General features: G+C 50.7%; 1 protein-coding gene across 3 annotated transcripts in view; it reads left to right on the top strand.

The window, feature by feature from the left end:
* Positions 1 to 11,325, top strand: part of MAPKAPK2 (MAPK activated protein kinase 2) — a 45,444-nt gene that overhangs the window by 4,223 nt on the left and 29,896 nt on the right. The gene's annotated exons all lie outside the window — the stretch shown is intronic.

Below are 11,325 nucleotides of genomic sequence, written 5' to 3'. Positions count from 1 at the left end.
ACTGCTTCATTGTGTCACGGTGACTCTTAGGTATTAGCTGAACAAATTTAATTAAAGCCAGCACCGTTGTCCCTCTCTGCCGTGTGACTCTGATTCGGTGAAGCATATTACTGCTTTACAAAATATAGAATGTTGTCATAACTTATCTCTGTTTGTCTTTCCGTTGTGTCGATTAGAGGAAACAAAGTACTGTTCCTTCTCCTTGCCTTTCTCCAGCAATCCTCCCTCTCCAGGTGACCTCGTGTCACCGCCGCCATGTGGCTTCCTTGGTGTTCTGAAGGGGAGCTGATCAGAACCTCTCATGGTTGAGCGGGAGAGTCGGGGCTCCCACATCCCCTCAGTGCAGGCCGCCCCCTCTCCAGCACGCCTCGTGCTGTGTACCGGTCGGGGAGCAAGAGAGTTTGTGGCTGGGTGAGGGGCAGTGTCCCAAATTGGGGTTTGCTGGATGGAATCACAAGGTGAGGAAAGTTTCATTAATCAGCCAATCTCTTCTATCTCTACTCTTGTTACAGTAGTTAACAATTCTCTGAGCATCCTACCATATGCTTTGTTGTATGGAGGATACAGACATTGAAAGTGGCCTTAAAATTTTGGAGGTCAGGACGCTTATTTGGAGAAGGTGAAATTAACAAATGTAGTCTAGGGCTGTACTGCCCAGTATGGTAGCCAATGCCCATGTATAGCTATTTAAAATTAGCTAAAATTGATTAATTAAATTAAACTAAGTTAAATTTAAAAATCAGTTGCTAGCCACATGTCACGTGTTCAGTAGCTACATGTGGCTAATGGCTACTGAATTGAACAGTGGAGAAGAACATTTTCGAGCTTGTAGAAAGTTCTATTGTACTTTGCTGGTCTAGGGGTTAAATTGTGTGGTTGGGAATAGAAGAACTTTGAAGAGGCAATCTGTGAGGACCGAAGGAGCTGAGGACAGTCTCTGAGGAATGAGCACATCTGCAGGAGGTGATGGTGGCGTTGCCCTCGGGGCAGCTGAGGGGAGAGTGGATCAGTTGGTAAGGAGCAAGTGGGGCTGGTGATTCAGAATTGAGCGTAACCGCTCTTTGTGTTAAAAGCAAGTTTTAAAGTGTTTGAGGAGCATGAAGTAAACTAACAGGATGTTATAAAGAAAGGTTACAAATCTCTGAGGTTGGGGCTTGTGGTTTTTTGAGGGAAGGTGTAGCTTCTGGGTTCAGAGACCCTGTTCCTTGCTTTGGGCCCTGCCCTGGTTGCTGTCTACTGCAGCAGGACTCTTGACGTCCACTGAGGCAGGATCAAAGCTGGGGCAGCTCATGGTTCTTTTTCACTTATGAATTCTGGGCTTTGATAGAGCTTGAAAATAATCTCCAGCTAAGATGTGGGATCAGTGGCTGACAGAAGGGGGAGAAAAGCAGCCCCAGGCCTCAGGACCAAATATTGATGGGTGTCTGGGAAATGAAGGGGTCCTTTTTAGAGGATGAAGGTATTGGTATTCATAATTAAGATGTTTTGACTGCTTGGAATCTGAGGAGTTGGGCCATCATCAGTTGATGATTTTATTTAAGAAGCAGGTGCAGGGGATTCAGGGAGAGGCCTGGAGGAGCCAAGCTTCAGGACTGCTGGAGGCAAACTTAATCCCTGGCCACATCCTGGGGATGACGGAGGCCCCCTCCCTACCCGCAGAGCCCAGGGATGTGTGGAGTCTGTGCCAAGAGGAATGCCAGCCATGGCGGGGAAGACAGGGCATCAGTATCTGCATCTGAGTCTTTTCACGATTCCCAAGTGGCCCTCCTGTGCTCTGATGCAGGATTCTCCCTGGTAATTTGACATCTGTGGCACAGGATTCATACTTTCCTGCTCCCTCTCCTCTGCATGAGGCCTTCCCAAGGATCCTGTGGGGTCTCTTTTTTCCCTTCCTCCCTGTGCTGCACCTTTCCAGTTGCTGCAGTGTCCTGACCAGAAGTGGGTGGGCAGGGCAGAGCTGTTCTTTGTGTTTGAAGGGGCTGCAGCTGCTCTTGGTAATGATATAAGGCTCAGTGGCAAAGGGACCCACAACTCATAGTTCCTTAGAGCTCACAACACTCCCTGCTTATCTTTCTTGACCCTTTCCACCTGACCGAGGAAGAGGCTGGGCCAGTCCAGAAAGGTTCAGTGGTATATCCAAGGTCTTACCTGGTATCAGCATCAGAGCCGTGTCTTGGGACCTGGTTCACTGGGACCTCCTCTTGGTCTGGGTTCCTTTGGTGTTTTGGTTGCTAGAGGTAAGAGTATGGGGTTTGTGGACCTGGCGGTGCAAAACTCATCTCCACTAACTGGTCACTAGGATCTTTCTACATTAGTCATCTTAGAAACGGGGCCATTGGTAATAAGATGGGACCATGCCACTGAGCAGCTTGATGTACACCAGATATGTAACCAAAATCAGATTTTATACCTTTTCTAGTCCTTAGGGGAATAGTGATATTTTGTGTTTTAAGATATGGATGGATATAAATATCTAGGGATGAACCTGATACCATGGGTTATGTGCTAGATTAGAAAGAAAGAAAGAGAGAGAGAGAGAGAGAGAGAGAGAGAAAGGAAGAAAGATGGATAGAGCTAGTCTTGGTGCCCTGCTAACTAGCTGTGTGACTTTGAACAGGTCAGTGAAACTTTCTAGGCCTCAGTGTACACGTCAGAGGGTCAGGCTACCAGTGGCTCCTGGGGCACGGCAGCGTGGGATGCTGGAGGGCCGTGCTGGAGGCAGGAGGCCGGGGGGCTTGCCGACCTGCCCCACGTCTGACCATCAGCAGTGCCTGGCCCAGCGTGGGGGCCCTTTTGATGGGCTTGCTGCTGGGTTGCAGGGCAGCTCCTGTCCAGTTAATTAATAACCACCATTGACCAGCTGCGCCTTCTCTTGTGTGAAGACTTGGTGAGTGTTCCAGCAAGTGCCTCAGCAGAGAGGATGGACTGTGTAACTCAGTGGGGTGTGAATCCTCTCCTTCCTTGAAATCAGAAGAATCTTAGTGTTCTGGTGGCTCAGGGTGGAGATGGGAACTCTTCATTTTTTTCCCCATCTGAAACTCCTTCCCGTTTGAAGTTACGGGGCCAAACCTGGCTGCTGTGGTTGGCTGTGCAGGCTGTGCCCTGCACAGGGCACCTGGCTGAGGGAGGAGGAGGGGGGCTCTGATCCAACCCACTGTCCACTTGTCAGGCTTTGCCTTGGTGTGTGACTGGGTCCATACAGATGGGTGCCGCCTTCTTATTCACTTGGAGTTATAGTATGGGTTTGGGGCTGTTCTGAGGTGAGAGCTGGGAACTGGTTCCCAGAGCTTATGGGGAAGTTAGGATGTACATCCAGGCACCACTTCTCACCCGTAGGACTGGGTACTAAGGGATGTGAGGAGACTGAGGAAGCAAGAGGAGAGGGAGATGCCTAGTGAGGTCTGTTTTCGTTTCTCTTCTTCCTGCCATTCAGGGCTAAAGCTGTGTTTTCAGCCCTGGAGCTTTGGACTGAGGTCCTGCGTGCCGGGCCAGAAGATTTTGTTGGAGGAAGAGGAGACTCAGGGGAAGCGGGGATAGGGTTGTGCTCCCCTCTGGCGGTGCACAGTTCTTGGGGGTCTTTATTCTCTGATCCGGTAAACACCTTAATGTGCCATCTGCCAGGTAGTACAGGCTGGGACGTGGCTCCAAGGTCAACCTTTATCTGTAACTGATGTTCCCTTCTAAGACCAGCCAAGCTGTGTGTTCATTCTGCCAGGAACCTGAGCTGTCCAGAAGGATCGTATGAAAGGGCATCTTACTCTTGAGGGACGTTTCCAGGCATCTCCATGGCCAGTGTCCATCCAGGGCTCTTCCAGGGACGTGAGGAGTGGTGAAGGCTTTTCTATCTCAGAGAAGATGTGGTGAACATCTCTGTTTGGCTTATCTCCGGGATGGTTCTTCTGAACCTGAAGCAAAGGTGAAATCTCTCTAGTCACAGGTAGAGGGACTTGGGAGGAGAGCCCTTGACGGCCCCGCCAGCTTCTCCACCTTCATGCTCCTGTGGGGCTCCTTACCCTCCTGGGCCCTCCCAGGAGGTGATTGAGTTGATCACTTTGCTGCCATTTTGATTATTCATATTGTTATGAGGCTCCCAGCCCACACTGGACATTTGTAACCAGGCCTCCTGCCCAGGGCCCAGAACTGTCACTCAGCCCCTCTGTCTCAACAGCTAAAAATAAACCTGCCACTGCTGCAGTCTCCCCTCGCAGCCAGGCCCTGACGCCTGTCCCAGGTCTTCCTGCCACACTGCTGGGCTGTTTCTCACACTCACTTGCACCCCCTCCCCATTGGCCCCCTTCTCTTCCAGCCTGAGCTTGGTGGGTGGTTTGGGGCCAACTGGCTTTTCTGAGTGCTGAGAGTGAGCCGTGGCTGCTGCTTCTCCAGGTGTCGACATTTATGTGTGGAGGCTCCGTGGAGCTCGGGGAAGGATGAATTAGCCAGGGAGGAGGGTGAGCGGGTTTGGCGCTGTTAGACTTTGTGTGTGCTTGCATCCAGACCTGGCTTCCTCCGGACTCCACCCGCAAGCTAGCCTCTCTGGCAGAAGGAGTGTGCGGATGAGTAGAGGAGCCCAGCGCGGCTGTCCCAGGCCCTCGCCCAGCCACCCGCCCTGTGGCTGAGCGTGCTACCTGCCCCAGGACTCCTGCCCTGCTGCTAAGCTGTACTCTCCACCTCTGCAGCATGGGGCTTCAGGTTACCAGATTCAAAAGTGTGACCTCATCTCTTTGGCTTCCAAGAATAACTGGGCCCTGGCTCTCAGGGCCTGTTTCATGAGTCAGGCCATGGCCCCTCTGGCCCTCCCAGCTCAGCCACCTGCAGGATGTCACAGAGAGCATGGGTGTCTTCTACCTCCTGACTGTGGGGGGCAGGGGTGTTGGTGATCTGTGTCCCTTGAGGTCCATCGAGGTGGCCTCTTCTACTGCCCGTGGATCCTGGAGCACTGTAGAACAAGGAGAGGAAACGGGCTCGGATAGCTGAGATACCTACTTAACTGATAGATACTGGGCAGAGCATTTCCTTTAGTTGACTTTGACATTCTCTTCTTTCTGAGTTTTCTAATCCTTGGACAGGTGTTGGTACTAATCCTGTTGGATAGGAGGATTCTGTGTTTTCTGGTATTAGGGTTTATCTGGGAGGAGGAGTGCATGGGAGAGAGCCGAGGTAGGACTTGGGGGACCCTCTGCTTTCAGCTAGAGTTACATACCCAGACCACGTCTCCATGACTGCCTACTCCTGTCTTTCCCCCTGGGGCCTCATTTCCTCTGCAGGGAGAGATTTATCTGCCAAGGCGCATTGGCCTCTGGAGGGGAGGAGTTGGGTGTAAATTGCTAAGAGTTTATTTTTAACTCTGACAGAAGGAGTCCCTGTCCTTGGAGTAGCCATGGCCCCCACCCCCTGCCACCCCGACCCCTGCTCTCCCTCTCCTGGGCCTCCTTGCCTGGCTTCTGTAATTCTTAGAGGCAGGGATTTTTAAAGGAAGGATTTTAAAGACAGGCTTCACAGGAGCCTTAGGTGAGGGAAGCCTTTCTAAGTGAAGAATCTGCAGATTGCTCCTCGTGCCTGATTTCTGCAGAGTTCAAAGAGTTGGGGGGTGGGGCAGGAGGAAGAGGGGGAGCCCTGGGCGCTTGAAGCCACGTGTGTGGAACTCAGAGCATCCTAGGAATGCAGGTGGCCTGGTGAAGAGCCCAGTGTGCCCTGGAGCTTGCTGCAGTCAGGCTGCTGCCTGTGGGAGCAAGGTCTTCGTGTACCTTTCGTTGTGCTTCTCTCCTTACTGGCACCCAGATCTGAGGAAGGCTGGAGGCCACAGGGCAAAATGAGCGCGTAGAGTAACCTGCTTTGCAAAGTCTCGCGCTTACGGAAATGTCGTTTCGCTATTGCCTTTGACTTCCAGGCTCCGCAGCACCATATCCCTTCCACTGGAGCCCACGTGGGGTTCCCAGGGACTTCCTCGCTTCCGTGTCCCCCCCCCCCCCCCCCCCCCGGCGGCACTCCAGTCACCTGCGCTCTTAGGGAGGAGGCAGGGGCTGTGAGTGCCCCTTCCTCTGTGCCTCGTCTCCCCTGCTTTCATGGTCTCTTTTGGTTGCCTTGCTGTAGATTTTTTAAAAGAAAATAAAATTGAGTTGGAGATGTAATTAGAGAAGGAAGGGCTAGAGAGTAGAGGTGGGGGCGGGCTAGGCCTTCGAACATGTGGCCGACCCTGAGGACCCTGGCCTGGAATGAGGTCTTGCCCCCTCAGTTCCTTGGAGAGCATGGGGATTAGTTTACCTAAAGCCCAACTCTGATCACGTAGCTTCCCAGCTTAAACCCTTCCATGGGTTCCCTTTGGACGCAGAGTTCAGGAGATTTCCAGATCCTTCTCAGATCTGGCCCCAATCTGGTTTTTTCTGAGTGTGTGCTGTGCCTCAGCTTAAGTGGCTTATATATGCCGTTTCCTTATGGGGCTCTGCTTTCCACCCCACACCCTCACCCGTGGCCTGTACCCCATTCGTCCTATGTCGCCTTTACCACCTCCACCCCCTGCTCCCCATCGTCCCCCCCGCCCCCCCCCCGTCTGTATCTGCCTCTTCTACCCAGTACACATGCTGCTCCTTCCTTCGTGAAGCCTTTCATGCCAGAAGCAGGTCTCCGCCATCCCTCCCTGTCACACTTGCCAAGACACTCTTACCTTTTCTTTCACATTTTAAATGTATTTCTCCATGTGTGAAGTGGAGATATTGGATTGTAAGTTCCTTGAAGACTCACATCTCCATTATTTTTGTATTCTCTTAGTTCTGTGTAGTGACTATATGCCGCCATTAAAAAAAAATTCAGAGAGTATTTTGGCATTGTGCATTATACCTAGCTGCCTCACAAAGGTGTGAAAACTGAGTAATAGTGCATGCTGCCTACATAAGTATAAAGTACTAGCGGTGATCCTCAGGGTGGAGGGGGGGTGGCCCTGGGTGAGGGGCAGTATTTGCCTGGGCTGAGAATGAGCCAGGGCTATAGTGAGGGTCCCCCTAAGTGTCTCTCCCTGCTCTTCCTCGTGTCTGCTAAAAAGCCATTCTCAGGACAGCCTTCTGGGCGTTCTTCCCTTTACCCACTCGGATCTGCTGACTCAAGCTGGCACTTTATGTTTCTGCTAAGGGAGTTCTCGTTCTTGTAAGGGCCCTGACCACAGTTTCCCATTGATGCCTCTCCTCCTCCTCCTCCCTGTTCCAGAGCCCCGCCTTTTCCTGTTGTGCTGTGGAGATGACCCTTCTGCCCCTTGGATAGAACTTTAACTGAGGGAGGGACAGATGTGGAACTTGCCAGCTCTCCTACAGTTCTTGGCATCTTCGAGTCAGCCCCAGACACAGCAGAGACACACAGATGCAGTCCAAGGTGATCTGTCTGTCTGCTGGCCTTGCTCCTGTGTGTGTGGCAAGAGGACCAGTATTGAGCAGCATGTTGCTGGGACTGAGGTCAGAGGTTTGAACCTCGTGGGACCAGTTAATTCCATGCAGGGGAAGCAGAACTGGACTGGCATCTGAGAGACCTACCTGGCTGTGTGGTCCTCAGCAAGTCCTTGAACCTTTCTGGGCCTCACTTATTTTCTTCATTCGTAAATCGAAGGGCTCTCCTGTATTGAAGGGCTTTCTTCATTACTGCTGCCGCAACCCCACTGCTGGGAAAACAACCCGATGCTGGGAAAGAACCCGATGCTGGGAAAGAGGTGGTCAGCCCAGGTTCCAGGGATCCCGGGATTGGGAGCCATCCTCTCTGTCCTCACTTTCTGCAGGCCAGTGTTCTTTCACCCTTCTCCGGGCTGTAGTATTTTTATTCATTCAGCCATTCAACCGATGTTTATAGACATGAATTCTTCTCTGTGCCTACCTCCTGTCTTCCCTGCTGACTGGCCATCAGGAGGCCCAGATGGCAGGATTGACCTAGAAGGGCGACTAGTCAGGGTCATCCCCTTGGGTTTAGACCCCTTTTATACCTCTGCTATATGAGATGAGAGGGATTTAGAACAATGAGAGTTGATTCTTTCTTGCAGCTTAGACTAGACCCCTGCCTTTCTAAGTGGGATTTGCCTTAGGGTGCCTTCTAGCCCTCTGAGATCCAAAGCAACCCACTACTCAAGAAAATTAATTAGAAATGCCAAGAATGACTTTTGCCGCCTCCCTAAGGATAGATCAGAACAGCAGAATGACTTTGATACCTACAACAATCTTCTATCTTCTGTCTCCTTCAGATCACTGTTGAAAGCTTAGCAACACTGTGAAAGTTTCCCAGATTGATAACAAGTCTTTATTGAGCAGATATTATATGTATCAGGCATTGTATTAGGTGTTTCACATACACTCTTGTTAATCCTTAAAATAATACAGCAAGGTAAAAGTCCCCGTTTTACAGAAGAGGAAACATGTTCAGAATCATTCACTCGTTAGCAATTATTTATTGAGCACTTACTAAGCGCTAAGTGTTATTTCAGGGTCTGGGGATACATCAGTGTACCAAGCAGACCAAAAAAAAAAAAAATCCTACCTGCGTGGAGCTTGCATTCTAGCAGGGGGAGACAGACAAAATATAATCAGATAAATGTCCGACGGTGATAGGTACAAAGGAGAAAGTAAAGGAGGGGAGGAGACCCTGGAAGGCTAGGAACGCATGTGTGGTGTTGAAATTTCAAATAGGGGCTCAGGGGAGGCTTCACTGCGAAGGTGACATTTGTGTGAGCCCTGGAAGTGATTGGGGTGGGGGCAGGCGGAAGGAATACAAGTGCAGAGCCCTGAGGCTATTAATGATGGGCGTGTCTAGCTCTAAAACCTGGCTCCCTATAGCTTGCAGAACTGCCTCTCCTAATAGTTCTTCCCTGACTCTGCTATAATTCAGTACTTAGTTGATTCACCTCTTTATTTGATCATCAAATATTTATGGAATGCTTATTTTGTGCAAATTGCTGCAATGATAAGATGGGAGCGCTGCCTTTGGGAACTTACAGTTTAGAGGAGGAGTGAACACCTTTGTGTATAAAAGGAGTAAAAATAGACTGACCCCCAAAATCTGGACTGTGCGCCTTCACACGTCTTCCCTCTCGACCCTCTCTGACAGAGGTAGTCCAGGTGGTCTGATTCCAAGTTTTACACGTAAAGAGGTTCAGGGAGCCGGTGGTGGGAAAGTGGTGGAATCAGGGCCACAAAGGATACAGAGACTCAGGGTGGGCTCCTTGAGGCCGGAGGGGTCAGGGGTGCGGTCACTTTTGCCTGGTATGGACTCACACCTGTGACAGGGCCCGGGGCCAGTGCAGACAGAAGTTTGGCCAGTGGGAGGAGTAGTTTGAGGGACTCCACTGGGGCTCCCATCTTCTGTTTGCTGAGGGGGGAAGACCCAAGGTCTCCCTAGGGATGTTTCTGGTAATGGGAAATGCTTGGGACTACGTTGACTGGCTATCGCCTGGAGCCGGGGAGGAAGGGGGTGGTGAGAAAGGGCTGGCCAGGCTGCAGCTGTGGCTGAGGGGGCCCTCACAGGGTTTCTCTGTTGCTCTAAGGAGTCGCATCCTTCCAGTGTTGAGCCTCCCAGGCGGACCAGTGGGCAGGTGCACTCAGGGCGCTCTCTGAGCCCCAGCTCTGGCCATCTTTGCCTCCAGCCTCTCAGGAGCTGGGCGAGCGGAAGTCAGGGCTCGGGATGGAGCCGACCGTTAGTGCAGATGGGAAAGTGAAGCAATGGGTCAGGTCTGTTTTTTCCTGAGCATGTGCTGTGACAAAGGAAGTTGCAACATTTTTTTTTCTCTCTTTCTTTTTATAGAGCAAGAAGGGGGGAAAAAAGTCTTCCAGTAAACTTCAGATAAAAGATCTGCTCTTTGAAGGAGGGTTGTTCTCCCCTCCCCCGCAGGGATTCTTTAGTTCTAGTCTTTCTCCCATCCTTCCTCCCCCGCCATCCCTGCCACCGGCCCTCTTCTCTGAGGGCCTGTGTCTCTGCAGCAGGCTGAGTACCTCTCCCGAGAGGAGGCAGTCAGTAACTTGGTCTGAGGGAGCCTTGAGAAAGCATCTTGTCCATTGTGAGTGTGCATCCAGGCAGATGCTGGCAAAAGGGTCCCAAAACATGGGAGCAGGAATTAAGGCTGAAGGACCACACGTGTGAAGCTGGAGTCCTTGGTCAGGTTTGAATTTGGCCTTTGTGCTGTACCTGGGCAGGAATCCAGTTGTGTTTTTCAGTGTGCAGGTGATATATTTTCCTGATGAAAACTTTCGAGGTCTGGAAAAGTAGTGGAACTTTTTTTTCTTTTTTTGGCGAGATTTATTTCTTCTCCCTTGGATTTCTATACCCCAGAACAGCCAAAAAGTTCCATTACAAACCAGCTTTGAGACTCCAGCTTTAGTCAGCTAAGGGATGTACTAGGTCATCCTTGAGAATGAGGTCTGCTTGCTCTGGGGAAGCTGGGTGGTTGCACCAGGCAATGGGCCCCACTGTCCGGGATGGGGTGACGGCTGCTGGCACTGTTGGTGTTAATTGCTTTCTTGGGCAGAGAAGGGCAAAGCCCTGAGGGGTGAAGATTTTTGTTCAGGCTCTTTGTTCTCTGTACCTGCTGTCTCCGGTACAGCTGTCACAGAGCTCCTCCCTTCCTGCTGTTTTCTTTGAACTTAATCTCCTTGTCATCAGGTGGGTCTCTTCAGGCTGGAGATGAGCTCCAAGAGGTGGTGGTGGAAGGAGCAGAGTCACAAGTTTCTTGCTTGTGTAAATCTCAGAGTGAATACATACACCTTCTTTCGTAGCTAGCCACGCTGGCTGGTCCAGTAGCCACTAGCCACATGTGACTATTTAAATTTAAATAATTAAATAAAGTTAAAAATTAGTTCCTCTGTAGCACTGGCTCCATTGCAAGTGCTCAAGAGTCACATAGAGCTAGTGGCTACCGTGTTGGGCAGCGCAGATAAGAGAACATTCCATCATTGCAGAATGTTCTCTCAGACAGCACCAGGCTCTGAGGTCATCATTCTACACCCTGGTAAAGATTTAGCGGAGCTGGAAGGGGATTTGTGTAAGAGCATGAGGAGAGGTTTTGGGGCCCAGTCGAGAGGGTAAAAAGAAGGTGATCATTTAGAAAGGGACTTTAAATAGTATTTTGTTTGTCTTGTTTAGGGCTGCATTCCAGCAGATGGTCATCTAGCCCAGTTGCTCCCAGCCAAGTCGACTGTCAGAATCACCTGTGGGTAACATTTGAAAATACAAATTCCTGAACCCCACTCTTTGTATCTTATTGTACAAGACTACAGAGGTGGTGTTCAGGAATGTGTGTTTTTGTCTGTGATAATTATCTGTGTTTGGCAACCTTTTGAATCTATTCTTAAATTCCTCCAGTGATAG

This window comes from Balaenoptera borealis (genome assembly GCF_965194805.1).
Source record: "Balaenoptera borealis genome assembly, chromosome: 1".
Classification (NCBI taxonomy): domain Eukaryota; kingdom Metazoa; phylum Chordata; class Mammalia; order Artiodactyla; family Balaenopteridae; genus Balaenoptera; species Balaenoptera borealis.
The sequence above is the reverse complement of the archived record's forward strand: the minus strand, read 5'-3'. Positions and strand labels throughout refer to the sequence as shown.